Here is a 27593-nt window from a genome sequence, read left to right as displayed (position 1 = left end):
GGTGAACTCTCACACATTCAGGGGGTGTTTCTTTTTTTCTAACACATTTACAGAACTGTGCAAGCAACAGTGAAAAAGAAAAACAATACTGTTACTGTTTTTGTGTGAACTACAAATAAATAATTGTGAAAATGGTGACATATTCATGCATATTACATGTTCAAACATCACCAGATACTGGCCTGGGATGAATAATGCCACTTGTTTCCCTTCTGTTGTCAGCTTTATAAACAAGTCTTACTATGTGTTTCCAGATCACTACAATCACTACCACTCACGAACCATACATCACACTGTAATCATATTCTAACAGCTCGTGCACTTTCCCTATGTCTACTAATACAATACTTTCTTTTTCTATTGATCTCAGGAATTGCCCGACCGCAGTACTACAGACTACTGCTTCTTGTACGAGTCATTCAAGACTAAACCTCATAGCCCTGATAGAAACCTGGATCAAACCTGAGGACATTGCTACACCTGCAGCACTCTTCAATAATTTCTCATTTTCCCACTCCCCCCGTTTGACTGGAAGAGGTGGAGGTACTCGTCTGCTCATCTCTAATTATTGGAAATTTAATAATTTACCATCTCTGGTTATCAACAGCTCCTTTGAATCACATTCGGCCTCTATCACCCACTCTCTTAAAATCCATTTTATAGTAGTTTATTGACCCTCAGGACGACTGGGCAACTCGTGGATGAATTAGATGTGCTGCTCTCAATCTTTCCTGATGATGGTTCTCCCCTAGTACTGCTTGAAGACTTCAGCATCCACCTACAGTAGATAAACCTCAGGCTGCAGACTTACACACTATTTGATCTCAAGAGAGTATTAACTATTGTACGGTGAACACACACACATATATATATATCAACTAAAATAAAAATTGTTGAATTTTGAATTTTTTTTCTGTTGTGTAATTTGATGTCATGCGACGATCGTCTGTGCAGCGCTGCTTCAAATTGAAAAAAGAAATTAAAACAGGAAAACAAAACCTGGATATTTTAGGCAATATAGTAATCCTGGCCAGGACACGTCTGGGAAAAACGGCACGTATGTTCACCCTAAACTACGACTAATCACAACTCAGACAACCAGCTGGACCTTATTTACACACAACACTGCTCCACTGATCAAGTATTGGTTACTCTACAGCACACCTCGGATCAAATCCTCCTCACTCTTAACCTCAACATGGTTCCTGACACATCACTTACCCTCCACATGTCACTTTTCAATGTTACCTACACTCACACTCACCCTCTCGGCTATCTGCTCTGTCTTGATGTTATCAGTGCTAATGTAACAATGTAAATGCATAACACAGTGCTTTTAGCTTTTTAAGTAATGTATGTGTGTGAATGGGGGTTGTTTTGACAAAACTGATGCCTGTCCACAAAACTTTTCAAAAACGTGAGGGAAAAACTTCCATTTTTAGTCTGTTATGGAGATGAACCCCGTGATTCCCTTCTCTGACCAGCAGAGGGCTCCATCACCCGAATACTAGCACACACACACACACACACACACACACGCACACACACACACACACACACACACACACACACACACACACACACACACATCCATTCACTCACCTACACTGACTCACACTACATTTCCCACAAGCCCCATCCTTGGACTCTGATTATGCTACAGCTGTAGCTCATTGGTCTTCAGTATAAAGCTCCCAGTTTCCTTGTGTTCATCGTGAGGTCTTGTGTTTACTATGGGGATCATTTCTGAGTGTTCATAACCTGTTTGATTACCTGTTGCTGATATTGTCTGTTCCCCGTCTTCGATTGTTACTGCCTGTCTTCTGACTATTGCTATTGATTATTGGACTTTTGTTTAACGACCACGATTCTGCCTGATCCACACTGTTGTGTTTGCTGATCCTGACCCTGATTATTGTTAATAAAGCCTGCTTATGGATCCCACTTCGAGTGACGTCTCGTTACAGTATCGTTGTTGTGTAAATCTTCCCTTAGATGCCAGTTTCTCTTCTTTACTTCTGGTTTCTTTAATAAATAGCTATGTAACCCTTGGTTTATAACACTGTGTGTTAGCTGGATTGATCTATGACTGATGAACCCAGCAGTGACTGTATGATTGTGAGATCCATCTCTTCACTCAGTTTAGTACTTCACCTTCAGACTCAACTGAAGATACTTGCATGTTTCCTGAAGACATTAAATACAGTTTACCTTGATCTCCATCCTGTTTCCTTCCGGAGCAGGAGCATAGTATTGATGTGTGTTATCCAGTGTTATGTGTTCCCTTATGTTCCCTAAACTTCTGCTAGAAGTGATGAATATCAATCCACAAAAGCAATATATGCTGTATATTTAGTATTTATACATTATTAGAAAAATTAAACACTCTTTTATGTATTTAATATATATATATATATTTAAATATATAAAATGGCTTGAAAACCAGAAAAAAATATGATGAATTCATGTTGAATGTGAACTCCATCATTGGCCTGTCACCACTGTCAGACATCTGACGCTGTTCACAAATCTGGCTGGATGCCAAATAAAATGATCTAAACATTTATAAAATATAATTTCCTCAGAAACTGAAGTGACATACAGTCAAATATGGTGACCCATACTGAGAATCCATGCTCTGCATTTAACCCATCCAAAGTCATGGTGTTACCAGCCCAAGACTCAAACCCACAACCTTAGGTTAGGAGTCAAACTCTCTAACCACTTGGCCACAACTTTCCCTGGAAGATGGTGTAACATAGACTCATGGTTGTGACATGATATACATTTATACATTTAAAACCACAGCCTAATAAAAGTAAATAATTATGTATAAAAACAACTAGAGAATTCAAAAGTCTCTCTATAGAGTCCTATACAGGCATCTAGTGTTTACACCAGAAGATTACAGTTTTTCTTTCTTTTCTCTCAGAGGAGGAGATAAGCTGCTTAAAAAATTATTTTAAAGGCCTAGTCTCTATTTTAAATTGAAAAACTAGAGAAAAACAAATGTTTGTACTATTTTCAATGGAAATTTTTTGTATAATAATTATTGTATAATTATTAATAATTACCATCAAATTATCTCAAAATACAAAATAAAGAACAAATATTACTAAACAAAAATATATTAAATAGATTTTACTGAAGAAAAAAAAGTCACATTTCAGGTTTCTGGTCAATTTTGACCTGAATGAGGAGCACTCAAGGGTTAAAGTGATTTTTGGAGAATAGGTCTCTTTAAGTTAAAATCCACTCACTGCTGAGTTCTGTAAGCTCAAGAAAGTGTAGAAACGATGTAAATAAGAGATTGATGTGCTTTGAGCTGATAAAGAGCTTATTAACTGAATATCATGAGATCATAATGAACTGAAGTGAGTGACAGTTTTTAGTGATTATAAAGTGAGCGCTCTTTTCACACATTCTAGGCTTTATAACACTGTCTGAGATCAGAGATATTCACCAGTGTAAAGAAAGAATCACCATTTGATTTAAGACTGGAGATTTTCACTGAATAACAGATGACATATTCTCTATATTCCTCACCAATCTCTATCACATTCCCTTCAGAACACGCAGAATATGGAATGAGTTGCATGGGATAATTTTATGTTTCTATTCAGATTGAAATTCTTTACAATTTATTAAATTATTTTTTCTTTTTTGGATAGTCTTCTTGTCAGACACAGACGAGGACACAGAGGATTCAGTGAAACAGTATTTAATGTGAATCAGAGGTTTCAGACACAGGTGAATCTTGACACGTGGAGGACACAGAAACAACACAACTTTCCTTCAGGTGAGTGGTGGTGCAGACGGTGACTCAGACGATGGTAGTAGAAGTTCCGATGAGGATGAAGAGGGGAAGGCAGATCAGGTAGGTAGATTAACGTCGTTCAGGTAAGTGAGGAGATCGGTGCAAGACCAGACACTGAGTGATGGTGACTGGTGGCTTTATATGTGGTGCTGGTGATGATGCACAGGTGTTTAGAATTCAGGTGATTGGGGACGAGTGGGTGTGGCGTAAGTGTCCGATCCTGGGAGTGTAGCAGGTGTGGTTGTGACAGTACCCCCTCCTTCACGGGCGGCTCCTGACGGCTGGGATCTTGTACGACGACGGGTCTACCTCGGCCACGGGGAGCGGGGCGGTCTTGATGGTCTCGGTTAAAGTCAGTGAGAAGGCTGGGGTCCAGGATGTCGTTGCGATTAACCCAGCAACGCTCCTCCGGGCCTTAATTCTCCCAGTCTACCAGGTACTCCAATTGTGGACCCCGTCGTCGAGAGTCGAGGATAGCTCTAACCCGGAAGATGTCGTTGTCTTCTTCGATGGCTGGAGGAGGAGGTACGGCATCATCACCAGGCTCTGTGGATGGAGGAGACAAGGGTTCAGTGAAGGGTTTGAGGAGTGAGACATGGAATGAGGGTGAGATGCGGTATTGTGCAGGTAGCTGGAGTCGATAGGTCACTTCATTCAGTTGCCGTTCAATGGTGAATCGTCCGATGTATCGGGGACTCAGCTTACGGCAGGGCAGCCGGAGGTGGATATCCCTCGTCGAGAGCCAGACTCGCTGTCCAGGTTGGTATTGCGGTTTAGGTCTTCGACGAGCGTCCGCTTGCTCCTTATGCCTCCGCACTGCCCGCTGGAGATGCACGTGAGCCGAGTCCCAGACCCTCTCGCTCTGTCGGAACCAGTGATCTACCGCTGGGACCTCCGAGGGCTCATCTGACCATGGGAAGAGCAGAGGCTGGTATCCGAGGACACATTGGAAGGGGATGAGGCCTGTGGTGGATTGCTGGAGGGAGTTCTGAGCGTATTCGGCCCAGGGTAGGTACTGGCTCCAACAGTCCTGGTTACGGTGGCAGTATATCCTCAGGAACCTCCCAAGCTCCTGTATCTTACGCTCCGTCTGGCCGTTGGTCTGTGGGTGGTATCCGTAAGAGAGGCTGACGGACACCCCTAGAAGACGGAAGAAAGCGGACCAGACTCTGGAGATGAACTGGGGACCCCGGTCGGAGACGATGTCCTCAGGAATGCCAAAGTGGCGGAATACATTGTGGAACAGTGCCTCTGCCGCTTCAAATGCAGTGGGAAGCCCTTTGAGGGGGATGAGTTTACATGACTTTGAGAACCTGTCAACCACTACCAGCATACAGGTGTAGCCTTGAGAAAGGGGGAGGTCAGTCATGAAATCTATACCTATATGGGTCCAGGGACGTTCAGGAATGGGCAGAGGCACCAGTTTACCCTCCGGGAGTCTTCTAGGGGTGTCTGCTATGGCGCAGACGGAGCATCCCTTGAGGTAGCGGACGGTATCCAGAGCCATCGATGGCCACCAGTAACGTTGTTGAAGGAGCGAGAGGGTCCGCCTCCTGCCTGGATGTCCAGATCCCGGAGAGGTATGAACTAAGTCCAGGAGGGTAATCCGATGTTGAGGGGGGACAAAGAGTTTCCCTCCTGGACCTCCCGGCGGAGCTGGGTGTTGAAGGTTTTCTTGTTCAATCAGATGATCAATGTTCCATTGGATGGGACTTACAATCATGGCTGGAGGGAGGATTGGTTCCGGAGATTCGGGTTCAGGATCTGCTTGATGAAGACGGGAGAGGGCATCGGCTCTATTGTTCTGAGAGCCAGGACGGTATGTGACCTTGAAGTTGAATCTCGTGAAGAACAGGGCCCATCTGGCTTGGCGATGATTCAGTCTTTTAGCTTCACGGAGGTATTCCAGGTTCCGGTGGTCTGTTACTACCTCGAAAGGGAACTGGGCTCCCTCCAGCCAATGACGCCATTCTTCCAGAGCCAGCTTGATGGCCAGTAGTTCACGGTTACCGATGTCATAATTTTGCTCCGCCGGGGATAGCTTCTTCGAGAAGAAGGCGCATGGATGGAGTCTTGGAGGATCCCCCTGCCGCTGGGATAGGACTGCTCCAACTCCGGTTGATGAGGCGTCCACTTCCACAATGAACTGTTGCTTAGGGTCAGGGTGGACCAGGATCGGAGCAGTCTTGAAGGCCTGCTTGAGTCGGTGGAAGGCTTCTGTGGCTTCGGGGTTCCAGGACAGAGACTTGGGCCGGTTCCGGAGGGGAGAAGTTAGAGGGGAGCTGAGTAAACTGTAATCTTGGATGAATCTTCTATAGAAGTTGGCAAAGCCCAGGAAGCGTTGGAGGTCTTTAATGGAACCAGGTTGAGGCCAGTGTGTAATGGCGTCCACCTTCCCCTGGTCCATCTTCACGCCTTGTGGGTCGATGATGTATCCCAGGAACTGGACTGAGGGCGTGTGGAACTCACATTTTTCCAATTTGAGGTAGAGGTGGTGTTCCCGGAGTTTTCGGAGTACGAGCGTGACATGTTGGATGTGTTCCTCCTTGGAAGTGGAGTAGATGAGGATGTCGTCGATGTAGACAATTACGAACTGGTTAAGGTATTCTCTGAAGACTTCATTCATGAAATTTTGGAAGACGGATGGACTGTTGGATAACCCATACGGCATGACCCGGTATTCGTAGTGTCCGGAAGGGGTAATGAAAGCAGTCTTCCACTCGTCCCCCTTCCGGATGCAGATTAAGTTGTAGGCGCTCCTCAAGTCCAGTTTTGTGAAGATCTTGGCTCCGCGTAGTTGTTCTAATGCTGCTGGGACCAGGGGAAGAGGATAGCTGAATTTGATGGTTTGAGAGTTGAGGTGGCGATAGTCGATACACGGCCTCAAGCCTCCGTCCTTCTTGGCCACGAAGAAAAAGCTGGAAGCGGCAGGGGAAGTAGATGGTCGGATGAACTCCTGAGCGAGTGCTTCCTGTATGTACTCCTCCATGGCCTTCTGCTCCGGGATGGACAGTGGATAGACTCGTCCTTTAGGAAGGGTTGCTCCAGGCAGGAGGTCGATGGCGCAGTCCCATGGCCTATGAGGTGGAAGTTTCGTTGCCAACCGCTTACTGAACACATCCTGGGACGCCCGATATTCCGGAGGGATGACATGATCAGCCTCAGAGTCGGGGCTTTCCACTGATGTGGACTGGACCGGTAGGGATGACTTCTTCCCGGGAGGAATGACCTTGGGAACTTTAGTTGGGGGAGTGATACAGGTAGGATGACAGGATTGTCCCCATTTCAGGATCTCACCAGTGGGCCAATGGAAGTGAGGTTGGTGTTGATTTAGCCAGGGGCGTCCCAGGATGATGTCTGCGGTGGATTCCTCCAGCACCATAAACGTAATGTTTTCCTCGTGCAGGAGTCCCACGCGGAGGATGATTGTGGGGGAGAAATAATGGACACGACCCTTGCCCAGCGGTTTTCCCTGTATTGTTGTTATTTTGAGTTTGACGGGGCTTCGATGACGCTTGGCACTTAGACAAGTTAATGTTTGCCGGTTGATGAAGTTCCCCACCGAACCGGAGTCGATGAGGGCTTGTACTGAAACGGAAGAATGGAGATGTCTTAAAGTAACCCAGGTTTTAGCCAAAGGAGCAGTTAGAGGTGGAATATGGATGGTACTCACCACTGGGCGTGGAGGTCGTACTGGACAGGATGGTAAGAGGTGTCCATCTCCCCCACAGTAGAGGCACAGGCCGGTGTTAATCCTCCGCTGACGTTCCGATGTGGATAGATGGTTAGAATCCACTTGCATGGGTTCTGGTGCTGGAGGAGCGACAGATGGTATAGCGGGCGGAGGAAGTACAGTGGGAGTGAGCGGATGACAGGCAGTGAGTCTCTGGGCAACTCTAATGGATTTTTGGATTAGACACTCAAGTCCCAGTGAGTCTTCATATACCACAATCAACTCTTGTACTCTGTCACACAAACCGTGACGATATGCCGTAATTAAGGCGGTTTCATTCCAGCCGCTTATGTAAGCAAGTGTACGGAAGCGTACGGCATAATCACTCACGGATTCATCTCTCTGTTGGCGAATTGTAAACAGTTGATCATGGACAGATAAGGCCGAAGTTTGTTGACCAAAGACGGATTTTAACTGAGAACAGAAATTTGTTACCGATCCGATAGCTGAGGAGTTAGAGTCCCAGAGAGATTGAGCCCATTGAAGAGCTTTACCTGAGAGCAGGTTGATGATGAATGCGACTCGACTGCGTTCAGTGGTGAATAAATGAGCGTTGGATTCCATGTAGAGGGAACACTGTAGTAGGAACCCGCTGCAATCCTCCGCCGTTCCGCTGTATGTCGCAGGTTTGGCCATGGGACTCGCAGGGGCAACTGAAGAAGTGACCGGCGGTGTAGCGGTGATAGTCGAAGCAGAAAGTTGAGTTTGTTGTAGTAGTGAGGACCGTACAGCGTTAACCAGTTCGGTGAAGGGATCCGCGGTGCGGTCCTCGCCTGTATCTGGAGAGCTCTGCATCGGGTCTGGTCTTCTGTCAGACACAGACGAGGACACAGAGGATTCAGTGAAACAGTATTTAATGTGAATCAGAGGTTTCAGACACAGGTGAATCTTGACACGTGGAGGACACAGAAACAACACTACTTTCCTTCAGGTGAGTGGTGGTGCAGACGGTGACTCAGACGAAGACGATGGTAGTAGAAGTTCCGATGAGGATGAAGAGGGGAAAGCAGATCAGGTAGGTAGATTAACGTTGTTCAGGTAAGTGAGGAGATCGGTGCAAGACCAGACACTGAGTGATGGTGACTGGTGGCTTTATATGTGGTGCTGGTGATGATGCACAGGTGTTTAGAATTCAGGTGATTGGGGACGAGTGGGTGTGGCGTAAGTGTCCGATCCTGGGAGTGTAGCAGGTGTGGTTGTGACACTTCTACTGTGATCCGAAAAAAATAAAAATAAAAGTAAGATAGCCTAATATGGCTTTAAAACAACATCCATTTGATTAATTATTTTCTGTTTGTGAAGGTATAAATAAACTATATTATAACTATAACTATAAATAAACTATGAGAGCAAACGAGAACAGTATGTTGTGACATGAATAAAGCGATGTAGTGTTTGTTTATTGATTGATTGTTATTTCCTCAAAACTGGAGGACACTGGCCCCAAAATGCATCTCTGTGAAGAGAAAGAAGATGAAGGTACTACAATGTCATGTAAAAATAAATACATTCATAAAATGATGCAATACATCGAAGCTCAGGATGACAAACATTTAACATTAAAGGAAATGAATCAGTCAAAGACCATCAACTGAAATAATATTAGACTGAAAAAAGCTCAAGACGAGCAGAAACACAACTATAAGTGACTTCAGTCTTAGATTAAATCAACTGAAATAAAAGACATTAAATCTCTCAAGATCTCAACAGAGAAGAATTGAACAATTCTACAAACACTAGCTTCACACATTACTGACTGACTTTATTTCTGTCAGATTTCTACAGAAACTCTTACAGAGGTTTAGTGAAGTTTAATGCCCACTGACTTTATTTGTCTGTACTGTATGTTAAACTTGTGATTTACAATTTCAACTATTTATCTACAATTATAATTTGTGTCAATACATTTTTAATCCCAATTTCAAACTTTCATCTCAATTCCAATCCAATATTCACAATTTAGTGTCATAATTGTGATTTTATTAAGACTTCTTCCTCATGTAAATGTGTTAAAGGCTGTATTAAAGACTGAAACACATGTGAAACACTGACTGATGATGAAGATGCTCAAGATTACAGTCTGATTCAACAGTCAGTATCTGATGGAGCTTATAACAAACACAGGAGCAAACTGAGAAACATTCACAAAAGAAAAGCAGAGATCACTCTTCATTCATTACAGTGACAGACTTTCCACTGATCGAATAAAAGACTGTTTCATTCATTTTCACTTCTCATACTATCAGCACTACTCCTTTCATTTCTTCTCTCCATCTGTGTTTGTTTAGTAACATGAATGTGAACAAGGTTTAACTGATCTCTTGCTTCTGTGTTAATAAACTGCTCCTGTAGTTTTTAATAATCACACTATTAATAAATCAAAAACTGGATGCACACCAGATCTGAAGAAATGAAGAAATCTGTAGAAACAGACAATCAATGGGTTTTTGTCTTTCATCAAAAGATCAACCTGAGTAAGAAGAGACTGAACAGTTCATCATTGAGAGTAAACAGAAAAACTGATTGTTTCAGTAAACATCTTTTGTTATCTTATGTAAAAATTATGATTGTAATAGGATGTAAAATGTAATATAAATTCTCCTTATCACTAAAATATTTCTGAATTAAACATTTTAAAACTGAACAATGGTGTATGGCTTGAATCACAATGAATGTGATGTTTGTTGTAAGTGTTAGTGAACAGCACATGAGCAAAACATGAGCAAACACTGATGGGTGAACACAGTCTTCTGATTTCATTTAAATCAATATCTTACATTCACAAATGAAGCCTGCGATAACAGAAATGAGCCTTTATCCCCTTAACTGTGACCTCCCTTCTTTAACGTAGCATTAAAGTGCACTAACCAAACTTACATTTTTGTAATTTATGAACACTTGGGAATATAGACCTAACGTTGTTCTCTTTTTAAAGAAAATCTGCAGATTATGTCAAAGGTAAAAAAAAAATCAAACAATTAAAGTATCAAAAATGTTTAGAAGTTAAAATGCACTTTGAATAAAATGTGCTATATTAATCGTATTATATTTTATTTATTATACATATTTTATATAACAGGTTTTACTCTAAAATTGGTAGAAAATTAAAGCCTTATGTCTAAATAAGTTATGTTCCAAAATTGAAGTTGATATAAAATAATTGAGGTTCCTGTGAGATCCAAAGTTTTTAATGCATTTTTCTGTAACAAATGTCTTCTCTGTCAATATTACTTCTCTCTCAAAATCCAATGATCCAATGTTTGTTGCCAAGATTATAAAAAGTTTTGATTTCAAAAGACCATAATGCATTTGGTAATATGACACTTGACACTGCTCACTAGTGGCGGCCCCAGAAAAGTTTAATAGTGGTGGCCAGATGAAGCCACAGTAAATCTTGGGGTGGCACAAAAAAATAAAGAAAAAAAATCAAGGGTTTGCAATATTGACAAAATATATTTATTTCTGGGTTTTTATCGATACTGATAATTAGACAATATTTAGCTTAGGGTGTTATTGTGGTGATATATCTTATTTATATATCTATATACTGTATCTAATTGTGCTGATTTTTTTTTTTTTTTTTTACCTTTAAGCCATTTTTTTCTAAAAGTGCAATCTTTTGTGGTGGCTGCAGCCGGTGCTGCATTCCTCATGTTGACTATTAAACACGCAGACTGCTGGAATACACAAATACAGTTTTAGGTCAAGCTCGATTTCTGAAAACTTCACAGTTCAGTTTGGGTCAGTCTTCACAGATCAGAATAATGATGTTACTGACTCACACAAAGAGTTAACTGACCATAACTACAGTGTGAGTTTTTTTTTATTTTTAATCAGAATAGTTAAGTTAACGGCTCAGGAAAGGGTATATATATATATATATATATATATATATATATATATATATATATATATATATATATACAATTTGTTTTTCATGTATAAAATGTATAAAACCTTTTTCAAAAAAATTAATTTGGTACAATATATTTTAAAATATATTCATGTACATATAATTTGCACAATATTTGTATATTTTTTAAAATTTATTTTAACATTAAAAATACATTGAAAAAACATACCAAAACATTGTCAAAAATATATGTATTTACGTAAATATACATATTTATGAAAATATATACCAATAAAACATTTTTAATATATTTTTTTACACATTTTTATATATAAATATATTTATATTTTAAATATATATATATATATATATATATATATATATATATATATATATATATATATATATATATATATATATATTGACCTCTATATATTTCAGTCCAAGAAAATAAATTTTCTTGCATAAAAAGTCCATTTTGAAATATATTTATATGTAAAATATATGAAGGTTGAAAGCATACAAATCAATGAGAATGAGGTTTGGTATTAAACTATCTTTATTGTGTTAGGTTATGTTTTCATACTGACTCTTGGCACAGGAGAACACCATCTTCTAAAAAACAATGTATCTGTTTCAGTCCTGTCATTATTATAATTTGTATTATTATTATTTTTATTTTTTTACATAATCTTTAACTTTTCCTGTTGTTCAAAAATCATTCTTTTTACTATAACCATAAAATGTTACCATAAAGGACAACATTTGTCCGAGTCTGAGGATGTAAAAAAATGTAATATTGAGAAAATCCCCTTTAAAGTTGTCCAAATGAAGTCATTAGCAAATAGTATAACTAAACAAAAATTTAGTTTTTAAATATTTATATGACTGACACGTCAAACAACCAATCACAGTTTGTTTCATTCAGAGTCATGTTTCGAGGTGTGGAAATGTTTCCATAATAACAGACCAGTGTGTAAAACTCTGACATATTTTAAAGAGTTTATGCCACAAACTTTTCACATAATTTTGAGAATCCAGTGTTTAGCTGATCCTGATAAACGCTCCTCATCACAGTTGTGAACACTACGGCTTTCTTCTTTCGTGAGGGGGTTTGGTGTCATGGCATCTTTGTTTCCAGGCAGAACATTAAAGAACGTGACACACACATCTCCCAGAAATCCTGTAGAATTCAACCACTGACGATGACTTTGGAAACTCATGAAGTGTTTCCACTTTTGTGTGTCGTATGTATCAGACGTTCAGCTAACAGTCAGTGGACGTGATGTCTGAGACTGAGACTAGGATCATGTTTGCTGTTCTCACACTGAAGAATGTGTCACAACCTCTTGTCATGTCAAAAGAGGAAATGTACTTTCTCGATTGCACAAATCATAATAATCATACAGAGAGAACATAGATGGATACCTTTATCTTTTACTTGTTTCTCCTCTCCTCTTCTTTTCTCTTTTTCCAAATTATGCACCTGATCGCTTTGACCTTTTCCTGTCCATCTCTGAGTTTATTTGGCACTCGACAATCATCAGATGTCCCATCTCCCCAACACTGTCACTCACGACCAGAAGTCAAGACTAAACCAATTCACCTTGGTGACCATATAACCGTTTTGTGTTACCTATTTTTAGTAGCCTTTTCACATAATTCAGAATAACAGGCCTGTATTTATAATATTATTTACCTTTTTTAGCGGTATGGTCCCACATATATTAAAACATTCGGTGATGTCACATAACTGAGCCAGAGAGAGATGTGCACTGTTCTTGTCATATTATCACAAATATGCAGTGTAATTAACCACATAATGCATATGTTAGGTTTCAGACATTTAAATACGCATAAATTGTCACAGTGTCTGGTCTGTGTATCCCTGGGTGTCCACTAGAGGTCTCACCTCCCCTTATCGTCACTGTTCATTGTTTTTAGCTGTTTCCACTTACATCGTTTGCACCTGTCTTTAAATACCTGGGTTGTTTCTGTCCTTGTTACGGAGTCCTTGTATGATGTCTGAGCATTACATGTCTGTCAACTCTTGCCTTGTCTTGCCTTGCCTAGCCCTGTGTTCGTGTCCTGTTTATGTTTTGTTTTGGATATTCTGGTTTTGACCCTGCTTGGCTTGTTTACCCGTTTGGATTACCCTTATTAAAGAAACATACCTGCACTTGGTTCTCTCGCCTCGGAAGGACTCCGTCACACAGACTAAGACAGACTGGGTATAAATAGACAGAAGGATAATGAGGGAACAGGAGACCGGTGGGGGACAATCAATTACACAACAAGGAGAGGGGTGACCAAATAAGGAAACAGGAAGTGATCTGGTGACAGACACCGTGAGAAAGGAGGACATCTAGTGGAACCCCAGGGAACAACAACCCAGACACTGTGACAGGAGCCCCCCAAGGCGGAGCTGACCTCTGTGCGGGCCGGACCAACGGGACTACGAAACTCTGGTAATCCCCTAGTGTCTTTACTGGACTCCAGAAGATCGGTGACTTGACCTGACTCTGGAGGGTCAGTGGTGACTAGACCTGACTCAGGAGGGTCAGCGGTGACTAGCCCTGACTCAGGAGGGTCAGCGGTGACTAGCCGATGCTGTTCCAGAGGCCGAGGTGGTGCCCGATGCCGAGGCGGTGCCCGATGCTGTTCCGGAGGCCGAGGTGGTGCCCGATGCCGAGGTGGTGCCCGAGACCGTTCCAGAGGCAGTGCCCGAAGCCGAGGTGCCTTAGGTCTTCAAAGACAGTCCAGAGTCTAGTCAGGTTCCGGTGGACTCTCCAGAGTCGAGTCATGTTCCTGTGAACTCTCCAAAGTCGAGTCAGATTCACATGGACTCTCCGGAGTCGAGTCAGGTACCGGTGGACTCTCCAGAGTCAAGTTAGATTCACGTGGACTCTCCGGAAGTCGAGTCAGGTACCGGTGGACTCTCCAGAGTCGAGTCAGGTTCCGGTGGACTCTCCGGAGTCGAGTCAGGTTCCGGTGGACTCTCCAGAGTCGAGTCATGTTCCCGCGAACTCTCAGGAGTCGAGTCAGGTTCCGGTAGACTCTCAGGAGTCGAGTCAGGTTCCGGTGGACTCTCCGGAGTCGAGTCAGGTGTTCGATGACCCTCCAGAGCCAAGTCAAGTCACTGGGTGGTCTGCTGCTCCGTCCTGGGGGACTCCGGCCTCAACCATGGGGGCGTATTGGTCATCGGCTCCGCCCTGGGGGACTCCGACATCGAACACAAGGATGTGGTGGTCGTCTGCTCCGCCCTGGGGGACTCTGGCGGCGACCACCTGGACGTGGTGGTCTTCCGCTCCGCCCTGGAGGGCTCTGGCCTTGACCACAAGGCTGTGGTGGTCTTCAGCTCCGCCCTGGTGGGCGCCACATGGTGTTCCTTATGGACTTCTGTTTTGTGTACTTGAGTTCTGTTATATTTCTGTCTGTTCCCCTCAGATTGTCTGGCCCTCCATCCCTCCACCTGAACCTCCTCCGGTCCTCCTCCCTCCTGGTCTTTTTGGTTTTTTTGGTGTGTCTGAGGAGCATCTGGTAGCTGCTCCTTAGAGAGGGGTAATGTCACAGTTTCTGGTCTGTGTATCCCTGGGTGTCCACTAGAGGTCTCACCTCCCCTTATCATCACTGTTCATTGTTTTTAGCTGTTTCCACTTACATCGTTTGTACCTGTCTTAAAATACCTGGGTTGTTTCTGTCCTTGTTACGGAGTCCTTGTTTGATGTCTGAGCGTTACATTTCCGTCAACTCTTGCCTTGTCTTGCCTTGCCTAGCCCTGTGTTGTAGACATGGTGTGTCATGTGACAAGCCTGATGCGTCGCCATGGAAACAGTAAGGGGAACGTTCTAAAATACCAGGGGGCAGGGTTTCATATTTTATTGAAGCACCCCTGGGCGCCGAATATTTTAAACTCACTGAAAAGGTTCATGAAATGTGTGTTATTTAGAAGAAAGTCGACTTTAGCCCACTAATTCCATTAGAGTATTGCTTTATTCTATACATTCAGGCTTCTATTCTTATTAGGGCCTTCTTCTTCACATTTGAATGTGAGTATGACAAAAAGACTTGATAGCACCACTTATAAAATTTCAATGGAGTGCACCTCGAGCTACATTTTACATAGATGCATGAAAATCAGTACACACATGTGTAATCATGGCCATAGCCAGGCTTTTTAAATTAATGAGGTCAAGGGGGTTTCTATAATTACCCTTATAATTACATTTACATTTACATTCTGTTATTCATTTCGGTATCGGTTTAAAGATCCTTACAGAGCCCACTATAAGCCCATAGGTGCATTCATGGTTGAATCCTGGTGCAAGCCCACTTTAAACCCCTTTAGGCAGGTGGGTCTGTCATGAATTGCCCGGTTAAGATCCCACATAACACCCTTATAGATCCCTTTTAAAGCCCATCTGGGCATCCACGACTGGATCCTGGGTGCAAACCCAATTTAGACCCATTTGGGCAGGTGGGGCCCAAATTGGTCTGACATGAATTGCCCAATTAAGACCCATGCAGTACCCTTACAGGTCCTATTTTTAGTATGTCTGGGCTTCCACGGCTTGCCCCAATGTGGATCCCGGGTGCAAGCCCATAATGGTGCTCACATTTACCACCCATGAAGCCCTCATCTGGACCCCACATGTCATTGCTGGCTGGGGTGTAGTGTTAACTGTAAGTATGTATAATAGTACACTGTGTGTACTGACTAGATGTATTTGCATATTGCACATTTTCACCTGTTGAAGTCTGTATGGTTATATGTTAAATGTTTCTGCAATTTCTGGAGCAAGCTCATAAGAATTTCACTCATGAAGGCACATGTGCTGTGGTGATGTGATAATAAAAGTGACTTGACTTATTTCAGTTATAATCATACGCCACCTGCTGGCAACAGGAAATTACTAGTTTTAAAATATCTTAAACATGCAATGTCTGATCTGCCTCAAACTTCACGTTTGGTGAGAGTCCTGGGCTGAAGACATCTACATGCCAATATTCAGTTATAATCATAGCACCACCTGTTGGCAGCAGGAAATTTGGCACAAATATTGACAGTTTTATAAGCATATTTTCCAGTGTTCGCTGTTCTCTTATGGCCACCGGGTGGCGCTGAGCCCGGGTGTGCGGTTTAATAATCTTCATTTACAACATACACATCACTCATCCTCCATACAGTTACAATCATGCGACCACGAGGCCTTCAAAACACATCTGGCTTTTAGAACATTTAGAAAACTTATGCAAATGTCTTCATCTCACTATAAAGCAGCATTTAAACACTCGGTCTGTAGATCAGAGGAAGTGAACAAACACAGGAGGAGCTGAGACTATTTAAAGAAAGAGTTGAGATCATATAATGAAGAGGAAGACTGACAGAAAGAGAAGATGGCTGATAAGTGTCACTTGTGTCTGCTGGGACTGATCTTTCTCTCTTCACTTCTCACAGGTAAAGACATCTGTGTTTTCTCTTCAAGACAGTTAGTGAATTAATCTGAGAAAGAGTTCATCTGAACATGATGAGTTTATTATTAGTTGTGTCGTACATACTGTACTGCTGATACTGGACATAGTGACCAGTGCCCTCGTTTATAAATGTTGTGTACAAAATGGCCATAGAAATATGCATACGCAATTTTCCATACATACCAGGATTTATAGGCAAGGCAAGGCAAGGCAAGTTTATTAATATAGCACATTTCGTACACAATGGTAATTCAAAGTTCTTAACATTAAAAAAAGTAAAATAGTCACGAAAAAATAATACAAACATAAAAACAAGCAATACTTTGGAAAAGTAAAAAAAAAAACGGACTGATTTAAAATAAATTTAAAACAGTTTGAAATGGGAAATGGTTTTACATAAAATACAGTGAATATTGTAAAATACAGTGCAATTGGTTTGGACATTGCACAGTGATAATTCAGTAAATGCAGCTAAACAGATTTGAGTCTAGATTTAAATGTGACTAGTGTTTTAGCACATCTGATCTCTTCTGGAAGCTGATTCCAACTGCGGGTGTGACTAAAGGAGGACTCCCCTTGTTTTGTGTGAACCCTTGGTATTTCTAACTGACTCTATCCTAATGATCTGAGTGCTCTGTTAGGTTTATATTCAGTGAACATATCTGCATTTTATTTCGGTCCTAGGTCATTTAGTGACTTATATACGAGTAAAAGTACTTTAAAATCAATCCTAAATGTAACTGGAAGCCAGTGTAAGGACCTGAGGACTGGTGTGATATGCTCAGATTTTCTGGTTCTGGATGAGCTGCAGCTGTCTAGTGGTCTTTTTGGGAAGGCCGGTGAGGAGCCCATTACAATAGTCCACCCTGCTGGTGATAAAGGCATGAACAAGTTTCTCTAAGTCTTGACTGGAAACAATACATCTAATTCTTGCAATGTTTTTTAGATGATAGTATGCTGATTTAGTTACTGCTTTGACATGACTACTGAAACTAAGGTCTGTCTCCAGAATCACACCAAGATTCCTGACTTGATTTTTAGTTGTTTGACCCCTAGAGTCAAGGTATGCATTCACCTTGAACACTTCATCTTTGTTTCCAAATGCAATGACTTCAGTTTTTTCCTTGTCTAACTGAAGAAAGTTCTGGCTCATCCAACTATTAATTTCATCAATACATTGGCAGAGGGAGTCAATGGGGCTGTAGTCATTTGGAGATAAGGCTAGAAAATGATTATAAAAAATTAACTTGCCATAAATATCTGTGTGCTGTACAACAATCTAGACCATGTGTCTGTGGCGAGTGGGGCGGGGCCGAGAGGCGTGGGAACGAGGAGTGAGGCCAGGTGTAGTGATTGGAGATGAGCTACACCTGCGCCCCACCGCCGGTATCGAGTCCCACGGAGGAGATGGAAGGATATAAAACTGGAGCGACTATAGTGAAGGACGAGAGAGGACCAGGCCTGGGACATTATTTGATGTTTTGGTTTTTATTTGCGCGCACCAGTCGTCCACGAGGGGCTGGTGCGCTGTTTTGTATTTATTTTGAATATTAAAATGTTTTGATTGTGCGCCGGTTCCCGCCTCCTTCTTCCCGATGATTATGGAGTTCTATCGTTACAGTGTCCAAACTCTTTTCCCGGAGAGAGAAAAGTAATTAAGTAATCAACGATTTTAAACTTTGTTTTCAGTTTAATATACACAGTTACATTTCACGAGTTCACATCTACGTATATTAATACAGTAAGTTTATGCGTATTTGGCGTGCTGTCCGGGTGGAGGGCTCCGAGCTCGGGATGTGGCCCGAACCCAGAGTACTCCCCCCGGTTGTGGTAAGAGTAGATGGATCTATAAGTGAGGAGAAATGGGGTGGAGGAGGGATGCTGAAAACTGTCAATGAACAGAGGTAGGTTCTGCTGTTATTTATGCCTTGTCATGAGTTGATTACTGATTGGTCTCCACTTGTGCTAATCAGGTTAATGAACTGTGACTGCTCCTCCCGAATTAATTAATGGAGATAAAAGTACCAGGGGGTAGATAAACTCTGAAATTACATATTTATTACGCAGATGTTATATTACCTAAAATTATATGAATATAGACATATTAGTATGCTAGTGGAAACACATAATGACTTGCACAATGATTCATCCTTAAACTAAACTGCAGAGCTCATGTTATGAGAAAATATTTTTTGTGAGAACAATGATCAATGATATTATGGCTACATATTATTATGGCCTAGTTTGTGCTGATTACAGTGATATTAGACTTAAACCATTTAGATGTTTTTAAGCAACTGAAAAAAAGCACAAATGTCAGGGAATGACAAAACTTCTCCAGGCCCCAAAAATACCCTTAGACATCAGAGGGTTAAACCATGCTAATGCACTTCCATTAATGCCAAAAAAGTGTTCAAGTCTATGCAAAAGAATGTTGTGGTCAGTAGTGTTGAAGGCAACACTAAGATCCAATAAAACTAATAGAGAGATACAACCACGATCAGATGATAAGAGCAGATCATTTGTAACTCTAAGGAGAGCAGTCTCAGTACTATGATACGGTCTAAAGCCTGACTGGAAATCCTCACAGATACCATTTTTCTTTAAGAAGGAATATAATTGTGAGGATACCACCTTTTCTAGTATCTTGGACAGAAAAGGGAGATTCGAGATTGGTCTATAATTAACTAGTTCTTTGGGGTCAAGTTGTGGTTTTTTGATGAGAGGCTTAATAACAGCCAGTCTGAAGGTTTTGGGGACATATCCTAATGACAATGAGGAATTAATAATAGTCAGAAGAGGACCTATGACTTCTGGAAGCACCTCTTTTAGGAGCTTAGATGGTATAGGGTCTAACATACATGTTGTTGGTTTAGATGATTTAACAAGTTTATTCAATTCTTCCTCTCCTATAGTAGAGAATGAGTGGGCCTGTTCCTCAGGGGGTCTATAGTGCACTGTCTGATGTGATACTGTAGCTGACGGCTGAATGGTTGCAATTTTATCTCTAATAGTATCGATTTTAGAAGTAAAGTAGTTCATAAAGTCATTACTGCTGTGATGTTGGGAAATGTCAACACTTGTTGAGGATTTATTTTTCGTTAATTTAACCACTGTATTGAATAAATACCTGGGGTTATGTTTGCATCTTTTTCATTATCAACATGGATATTAAAATCACCAACTATTAAAACTTTATCTGCAGCCAGAACTAACTCGGATGTAAAATCACCAAACTCTTTAATAAAGTCTGTATGGTGCCCTGGTGGCCTGTATACAGTAGCCAGTACAAACACAGCAGGGGATTTATCATTAACATTGGTTTCTCTGGATAATGTTATATGAAGCACCATTACTTCAAACGAGTTATACTTGAAGCCTGCCCTCTGAGAAATCCTGAAAACGTTGTTATAAATTGAAGCAACACCTCCCCCTTTGCCTTTTAGACGCGGCTCATGTTTATAACAGTAATCTTGGGGGGAGGACTTATTTAAAATAATGTAATCATCAGGTTTTAGCCAGGTTTCTGTCATACAGAGCATATCTAGATTATGATCAGTGATACGCTCTTTAAATAACAAAGAAAAAAAAATTTGCCATATAGTAGAGCAGGTTTGAGCTGTTTTTTTTTTCAGCTCCTTAAAATAGCAATGTGCCACCAATGCGCCTGAACACACCTCTTTTAGACCAGCATAATCATGGGTGCACAAATGAGTGTTGCTGAACGAGAAAATGCTAATGGCGCCAGACTGAAACTAGCAAACACACTTGTGCTGTGCTTTGCATCGCATTGTGCCGAGTGTATTATAGGGCCCAACATGTTTTGGGTAAATAATATTAAAGAGATAAAATACATTCATAGAATTTATAAACAAGCAAACAAACAATTAATCTCTTAAACAAAATCAATTTCTCCTACAAAAAATTTAATAAAATCACATGACATACAGCCAAGTGTGTCCTTTGCACCCATCCAAAGTGCAACCGCACACAGCAATGCCTTGCTCAGGGGCACCTCAGTCATGGTATTGCTGGACAGAGACTAGAACCCACAACCTAAGGATTAAGAGTCAAACTCTCTAACCACTAAGCCACGACTTCCCAAAATTAAAAGGAATTAGAATTAAATTTAAATTAAATTGACAGGAATCTAGAACAATTTAAATAAATATCCCAATTATTACTGTACCCCTGTCCTCCTTATCATGACCTATATTTATGTTTTATTTAGAGCGGCCTCTAGCGGGCATAAAAATAATGACAGTATCGTGTTGCATCTGTAATGACTTTTTATACAGATTTCACAGTAATTCGTGCATATTTTACAAGGTGGCTTATTCGCTCGAATGACCACAGTGAAACCCACTTTAACTCCCCCAAAGAAATCATGCAAAATTATGATTTATGGAGCATATACATTTTATGAGCACGTGTGTTCTCTGGATCAAACCCATGATTGGATGATTACATATCGTCATTCCACTGTTAACTGAAAGGAGTTTAGTGGCATACAGAAGCTCACTGAAAGAAAGAAGAGAAACTGTCATCAGAATGATTCAGAGTTCACAGTATGTCTAAACTGGGTTCAGAGATGATCTCTGCTCTACTGCGGTCTAACTCGCATGTTTCCAAACCTCAACAGTGAGATCACAGATCTGAAACTCTACAGCTGCTATAATTAATACTCTATTTTAGTTATGAAAGTAGAACGACTGTCAACCATCTCAAGATTGTAAGTAGATCTTGACTCTGGACTAGATGCAAAATATCTCTGTAAAACTTTATATGGAATATGATGATCCCATAATCACTATTATCATAATAATCTGCAGAAATCCAGCAAATAAATGAGCTGTAGATGTTCACTGATGGAAGTGTGGAGACAGCAGTGAGCAGATTCTCTCCTGAAACTTAAAATCGTGAATTCCTCGAGGAGCGTGGGACTGGTTGAGAGAGTCTTGAGTATCATGAGAAGTTTCTCATCCTCATGTCTTCATCAGATGGTCAGTTTGACAGATCTACAGCAGCTAATTCTGTTCTCAATGTTGTCGGTCAGAGGAATAAAGAATAAGTCATGAAATACACTACTCTGCCCTATACAGTACTCTAAATACTCAGACTTCTTATCTTTCAAGTTCCTCATTCATGCATCTCATCTCACAGACAGCAGTGTTCTCAGAATCAGCACTGACTGTCTTTCCTCTGAAGAATCAGGCGTGAGGCCTGTAGGGTCATCAACATCTCCACCAAAAGTGTTAGAGAGTCCGACTCATAACCCAGTGAGTGCATGAAGATCTGAAGACGACTCTCTGTAATACGTTGTACAGCATCATGGAGTGTAAGACCTAACTCTTGTTTCATACAGTGACTGAGGGTCAGGTTAGGGTTCATCTTCTGCTCCTCTGTATCGGTCCATCAGAGCAGCAACAGTGAGGGCCATGGTGTCTCTCTCTAATCAAACACACCTGATTCAGTCATCAGCTGGTTAGTAGAGACTCCAGAGGTAGAGACGTTCAGCGTGTGCAGTGTTGGGGAGGCTCCTGAACAGGTCTGGGATCTGCTGGTCGTATGTGTAGATCTGTGCTTTAGCTACATCAGTCTCCTCAGTCCTGCTCCTGGAGGGACACTTGCTGCAGCTTAATTAAACACACCTGAATCAGCTAATCATGGTCTTTGAGTTCACTTGAACATCACAGCCAGGTGTGTGAATGAGGAACCCTGGCTGTGTTCGAGATGGCATACCTGCTTACTGCTTACTGCCCGGTACATAGTGTATACTGCCTACATTTTTTTTTTAAGAATAGTGTGTGAAACAGTATACAATAAGCAACAAATGTTTCAAAGTGGTATAGTAAAGTGTTGTCACATGACAAAACATTAATTCAGCACAGCTGCTGAGGTTGTTACCTCACAAGTAAATGTACTAACCATTCTTTTTTACAAAGGCTTGTCAATTAAGGATTCATACAAGTAAAGAATGTTACATTGCCCAATTGAAATCATTTAATAATTAATGGACTTTACACTGTTAAAAAAAGTTCCGTTAAAAAACGGAAAAAGTACTGGTAATTAATTACCAGCACTTTTTCCGTTATTGTACGGGCACTTCCGTAAACCTTGAAACGGATATTTCCGTAGATTTACCTGAGTTTTTCTGTACCATTGACGGACACTTCCGTCAAACCTAAAATGGAAAATTCCGTATTTTCCGTAATTTTTTGCGTCATTGTACGGACAATTCCGTAAACCCTATAACAGATATTTCCGTAGATTTACCAGACTTTTTCTTTACCATTTAGGGACACTTCCATCAAACCTAAAATGTAATATTCCGTATTATTAAATTACTCAATCAGTACCATTAAAAGGACACTTCAGTCATCCTAAAATGTTTAATTCCGTACAAAATTAAAATAAAATATGAGCAGGTACCTGTACAATATTGGTGTTGCACCAAATAATGGTCACAAAGATAAAGATTTTATTATTTTATTATTTTTTTAATACATGGGGTAAAAATTTATACAAAGACAGGGCTGTCATTATTAACAATTGCTACAGACTAATAGTCAATAGTCAAGTGAAATTACATAATTTTCCTATAGAACACATTATTTAAAAGTACAACATGTGAATTCTGACATCAGTTACTTTCCCTCATACCGTTCCAAATCCATACGATTTCCATTCATCTTTGAAACACAAATGAATAGTATATTTTATGAAATCTCTGCTTTCTGTCCCTCCATTGACAGCCTATGCAACTACCATTTCAAGGTCTAATACAGTATAGCTGTCAGATTTCATTAAAATGGATCTTCATTAGTGTTCCAAAAATGAACAAAAGTCTAATAGGATTGGAATGAGACTTTTCATATAATATTACGGGTGAACTTAGATTAACTTACCTTTTATTCATGCTAAATTATCTGCATCTACAATTGACATAAAAAAAAATAAATAAAAAGCTTGTACAGCATTTGAAAATAAAGAACAAAGATTTATGCACTCATTCCTGACATTTTAATGTTAAACTAAGAGAACTATACAATCTAAATTAAGATCAGGGCTCCAAGTGTTTGTGTGCTTTTAGTATCTCTTGCCATGTGCCCGTTTGAGGAAACTTTTTTTTTTTTTTTTTTTTTTTTTTTTTGCTGCATGTTCAGTCCAAGTCCTAAATTGAGATTTGAAAAAAAAAAAAAAAAAAAAACCTTGGAATCTAGAAGGAAGACTGTTAATGACAAGAAATGAAAATTAATGAAAGTGAAGTACAGAGTAATGTGCAGAACAGGTTGAGATTGAATTATCAAGTTCCATTTTAAGCATTGCTTATAAAATGCTAAACTTGCATTTCCAGTGGTCTCCAATTGCATCGGTCACGTGATCTTGTCAAGAATGTTTTATGAAATACTTAGAGATCATTAGTTCACATAAAAATGAAAACTGTCATTAATCACTCATCTTCATGTCGTTCTTAACCCGTAAATCATTCAATTATCTTCAGAACACAAAATTTACGTAAAATTACAGTTGAACTACTGATGTCACATGCACCATTTTCACAAAGTCCTTATACTATATTTCTGTGCCTTGATCGTGGTAGGGCACTTGCTTTCTATGGAGGGTCAGAAAGCTCTCAGATTCCATCAAAAATATCTTAATTTGTGTTCTGAAGATGAATGAAGGTCTTACAGGTTCGAAACAACAAGAGGGTGAGTAATTAATGACAGAATTTTTGCTTTTGAGTGAACTAACCCTTATTATTTTCAACTAAATGGCAACATAACAAAATGCTTTATAGACAGTTTTATTAGATATGTTCCTTACATTTGAATGAATTCCAGCGTAGGTGCCATTCTCCTCTGGATATTTATGTTTAAAATAAAACAAAGAGAATGTGTAGCTCGGCCGACCACAACGGGGGAGGAAATGGTAACTTGTGTGACAGCAATCTGGAATCACCAATAACAATAAACAAAGAAATTATAAACAACACATTGTAAATTCAGAAAGCCACTCCAAACATTGATTCAATCTTTCTGTTAACTGACTCCATGACTAATTTCTTGTCAGTGTTGAACATCCCTAATGGTAAATAAATATGGAACCATATGGATAGCAAAATTCAATTTGAAATGTGCAAAATGGCAATGCAATACATAAAATGCCAATGTAGTTTTGTATTTTAATTAACATTTTACCATACATGTGTCAAATTTAGTGCAAAATAAAAAAAAGTTATATAATTTACATTTGCCATTTTCTACACTAGTTTTAAAATGCAAATTAAAAACATTTTAACACTTTATAAGTTGCAAAATTACAGTGAAAATGCATTACCCAAATTTATTAGATGTTTAACATGTCCAAGCAAAAAATCTAGCTAAATTATTATTAATTGCCGTTTTTCCTAAATGCATTTAGACTTGGGGGGTAGGACACTTGGGATTGCAATTTCATCATAATACCTTATGAAATTGTAGCAAAAATGCAGTGAGAATTTCACAATGCATTCTGAGCCAAATGTGCAGCAAAATGGTGATTTAAATCTTTATTTTTCTTAAATGCATTGACTCTTACATATAAGACGTTTCAATACCATTTTCATTTAATACCCAGCGATAAATTTAGTTTAAGTCAGTGTGGAGAGCGTTTGGTTGAGTGAATATACACATATTGTGTGTCCTGTTGCTGACCCCCACCTTGATGTAGCCTAACGATTGACAGGTCAGGGGCGTGATGCATTTCCAAATGCATTTCAAATCCACACTGACTTTATATTCATTGCGAGGTATTAAGTGAAAATGCAACTGAAACATCTTGTAAGTGTCAATCCACTTCTTCAATGCACTAAGAATAATAGAAATTGAAACCACCATTTTGTGGCACCTTTGGTTGCATTCTGAAATTCTCACTGTATTTTGCTACAATTATCATGCTGTATTATGATGAAAATGCAATCCCATGTGTCCTACCCCCAAGTCAAAATTTGTTTAGGAAAAACAGCATTTAAATGATAATTTTACTACAGTTTTTGCTTGGACATATTAAACAAATCTAATCAATTTGTGTAATATATGTTCATTTGAATTTTGCAACTTATAAAGCATTAAAATATGTTTTTATTTTGCATATTAAAAGTATTGTTGTAGGAAATAGCAAATGTTAAATATATAATGTTTTTTTTTTTCATTTTCATTTTGCACTAAATACTGGACATGTAGGCAAAATGTACATTAAAATACAGAAACACATTGCTGTTTTACATATTGCATTGCCATTTTGCATATTACATTTCTAACTGAATTTTGCTACACATAAGCTTTCATTAATAAAAACTTAATAAATAAAACATAATACAAACCCGTGATGAGAATGCAGGGGGGGCTTGGGATGCAAAGTACAGCAGCAATTATGACCTGCCATTAGAAAAGAAAAAGAAAAGAAACAGAAACACCATCAATGTCATTTGACACATCCCTAATCTTTACATCAGTCAAGACTTATTAACTTATTTGAGACTCTCACTCGCCAAAAATGTACATTTTGTGCGTGCTTTTGTCTGTGTAAGAGTGAGAGAACTTGTATGAAGCACCATTCTCTGTGCGTGCATGACGTGTGTGCGTTCACAGACAGGTTGCCAGTAAAGTTACAGAATTAACTTATCGTGTGTGTGTGTGTGTGTTTAACATAAATAAGCCGATGAAATGTCTAAACCTACCTCGTTTGGCAGAAAAGGTGCGTTATCCTTGAAGAACTCCGTGTTGTCAGATCTTCTGCTCATATAATCTCTTTTAAATAAAAAGTTGTAACGTTAATGGCGTCTTCTTTTCTTGACAATTGCTCTGCCTGCTCCTGTTGAAGGCATAAAGCGCTCTAAACACATTTGTACCGCAATTCAGATTTAACGTTATCACAGCTGCTCAATATCACCTCAGAAACATTAATACGCCTGATGCTTTAGACATGCTCATTAACAAACACGTTACACCGCATCAACAACAATAAAAAGGTAATAAACCTTTATTTATAAAACTAAAAGAGTGCACTGCAACCACTGCAACACGTACCTCCACGTCGAGTAAATTAACGTTAAGATGTGACGGTATGCTGAAAATGTTGAATGCAACGGCTCCGACATTCATTTGCCAAACAAGCCAGGCAGCAACAACGTTAACGATACAGTTTGTTACATTTAACAAAAAATAATTAACAAAGGAAGTGTAGGAACCATTCTCAAAATCCTAAATCCGACTTTAAAATGAGATTTTGACAGAGACTATCTCCGTGAATAATGGCGCCTGCAAAAGCATTGGTTTCGCGCCGATTGTAGACTGAGCTTCTTGTACCCACAATGCAAAGCGTAGTTAAAAATAACGGAGAAACGACTGTAAAAAGAAAATACGGACAATTCCTTTAAATTATTACGGTATATTGTACTGTATTTTTACGGACTTTTTTTACAGTGTACATACTGAGCAGAACTAATAATAATTGTGTAAATAGCAGTTAGGTGGTAGATATTTTTATTTCTGTACTGTAGTACAGTATAAAACAGTTTGCAATAACATAGTGTTTAAATTATAGTTCTTAAAAATATTATTAAATGGATGCAACTTTATTTGGACAAAACGCTCTCTACACCTATACTGCCATCCACCTCATAAATAATATTGTATTAATAATGAGACGTTTTATTTCCAATTTTCAAATAT

General features: G+C 39.9%; 1 protein-coding gene and 1 long non-coding RNA gene across 2 annotated transcripts in view; one reads left to right on the top strand and one right to left on the bottom strand.

The window, feature by feature from the left end:
* LOC113100666 (uncharacterized) overlaps positions 1-27593 on the top strand; it is an 81425-nt gene that overhangs the window by 28413 nt on the left and 25419 nt on the right. The window lies entirely within an intron of this gene.
* LOC113100672 (uncharacterized) lies at positions 24477-27212 on the bottom strand. Its single transcript, XR_003289760.1, has 4 exons — positions 26949-27212; positions 26600-26733; positions 26243-26297; positions 24477-24830 (listed from the first exon to the last, which is right to left on the bottom strand). It is a non-coding gene; the product is annotated as an uncharacterized LOC113100672 (long non-coding RNA).

This window comes from Carassius auratus, unplaced genomic scaffold, assembly GCF_003368295.1.
Source record: "Carassius auratus strain Wakin unplaced genomic scaffold, ASM336829v1 scaf_tig00217329, whole genome shotgun sequence".
Classification (NCBI taxonomy): domain Eukaryota; kingdom Metazoa; phylum Chordata; class Actinopteri; order Cypriniformes; family Cyprinidae; genus Carassius; species Carassius auratus.
The sequence above is the reverse complement of the archived record's forward strand: the minus strand, read 5'-3'. Positions and strand labels throughout refer to the sequence as shown.